The sequence below is a fragment of the Cupressus sempervirens genome, chromosome 1 (genome assembly GCF_028749045.1).
Source record: "Cupressus sempervirens isolate cs-2001-9-10 chromosome 1, ASM2874904v1, whole genome shotgun sequence".
Lineage (NCBI taxonomy): Eukaryota > Viridiplantae > Streptophyta > Pinopsida > Cupressales > Cupressaceae > Cupressus > Cupressus sempervirens.
This window is the reverse complement of record NC_143118.1, coordinates 475,662,940-475,665,064: the sequence shown is the minus strand read 5'-3', so window position 1 is coordinate 475,665,064 and position 2,125 is coordinate 475,662,940. Positions and strand designations below refer to the sequence as shown.

Below are 2,125 nucleotides of genomic sequence, written 5' to 3'. Positions count from 1 at the left end.
TGTTGTGCTAGTTCATTTTCTTCATTACTTTCAGCAACTTCAATATTCATTTTGTGGACTTCCCATAATCATGTTTATATGTTTTGTATTTATCAGTGACTTTGGTTATTATGTTATTATAAACATACAAAGTGGTCAATACCTTCCATTGTGATGGTATCCACACAGTTATCTAGAGATGTTTATTTATTATTTTCCACCCAAGATGGTAATCTACGAGCATCTTAGATGAATTTGGTTTGGACAACCATAATTTCTAGGCCTCTACTTTGGCCAATCTCTTGATTGAATTTGTTACCACCTTTGGTTCCTTCAATTGATTACAAAATGCAGAAATCAATGTTTCAACAGTTTGACTCAAAATTGTCATCAAGGCTATCAAGCCGAGCACTAAAGCAGAGAAATCAACCATTCTACACAAAATATTTTCTACGCCAACAAGAAACTATTTATCATACATATTTTGTCAAACACCAGCCAAGAGAGTCTAAGTCAGTGCCTCCACTTGAGGTGAATACATGCACACCTTGTTCGACCTGCAGAGTCCCTAGACTCTGCACTACTCTGCCATGGCAATCCACATCACCACCCAGATCTGGGCATCCACTAGACTGTATAATCTCAGATTCTTGTCAATGTCCAAGGTGAGTCTTCTGAGCATTCTTTGTTCACCGTAGTCATAGGATTTGAAAGTGAACTGATCATTGGAGGTGAAGCTACCAGAGTGGTCAAGAAGGGTGAGTTAGGTAATGTTGTAAGTGGTTCTACTGTTGTTGAAGGTGTTGAGCCAAGGAGAAGGCCAGTAAGTGGTGGTGATGTTGGAGCCCTAGTAAATGAGAACAAGATTGTTGTTTTCATTGAAGAGGAATGAGAAGTAGCCTGATTTGAAGCTTGACGATCCCATTCGTTACACCAATGACACAATCTTCATGATGGGTTGCTCGGGGAGGAGAGTATTAGTTGGACTCAAAGAACTACCATAATATCTTCTCCCTCCTATCACACAACACTAGATTCCTGGTGTTAAGAAGCATGAGTTCATTCATGGGCTACCCATTGGTCTCACTCCTCCATGTTATCCTCCCATTGGCATCATTCAAAATCAAGTTGTCATTCTTCTAGAGGAGGAGGAATGATTTTGTTTTTTTTTTTTTTTTTTCGTTCATTGAATTGTCTTTGTTGGCTATCCAGATGACCATTTGGGGTTTGGGGGTCTGGGAATACCAGATTGCAAAGGTGTAGGCATTCTCTCTGACAAAGTAGAAGTCAACAAAAAATGTTCCATCAGGGGAGAGTAGCACAGTTTTATTATATTCTAGTGAGAGCGATGATTTTGGGCTCAGCATCTCCAATCCATGGCTTTGCTCTTTTGGCATACAAAAATCTATTGAGTTTCACTTGTCATCTCCTCTCCATCTCTCTCCTAAATCTGCTCTTTTGGCATACCAATGGCCCTTAGATCTCCTTGCAAGCATTGCCATAACAAGTCAATCAACTTTCTTAGGAAAAACATGCATGATCTGAGTGGTATCCTTCATTCTCGATAGGATAATAGCAATTTCTTTGAATAAATTTTAATCATACTTATGCATGCTCATGCATGAAGTGATAACATGTCAATAATTTATAGAGATCAAACATTTGTCAGTTATCTAGATCCCAAAGAGATTCATGCTGCTCTAATACCATTTAGTGAGATAGGATCTGTAACTTGTAATAGCACTTGTGGAATTTTATGTGTTTTCAAAGTTACTATTCCAATGAACATATATATGATATAAAGAGGCATGCCTCTTGAAGAGACATGTCTCTTTAATATATTAACCTACATTAGTTATAGTTATAACACAATAATATACTCTCAATATATTATAATGAAATATATATATATATATATATATATCACTCTTAATATAAGTTAATTATTCCATATATAACATTTTCATATATTATATATCTCATATATCTAAAATATAGTTTATCCAACATAATTATAACATTAACAAGTTCAAATGATACAGTTGTTGATCTCTTGTACCAAAGAATTCACAAAGGAAACATTACTTGGGAGACTTGAAGTAGTTGAGAATGAGATTAGATAGCCCGAAGAATTGACCAAAACATA

General features: G+C 36.0%; 1 pseudogene; it reads right to left on the bottom strand.

Moving 5' to 3' along the window:
• Positions 1 to 487: 487 nt before the first annotated feature.
• On the bottom strand, positions 488 to 1,376 carry LOC149578348 (putative receptor protein kinase ZmPK1; annotated as a pseudogene).
• Between the last annotated feature and the right edge of the window lie 749 nt (positions 1,377 to 2,125).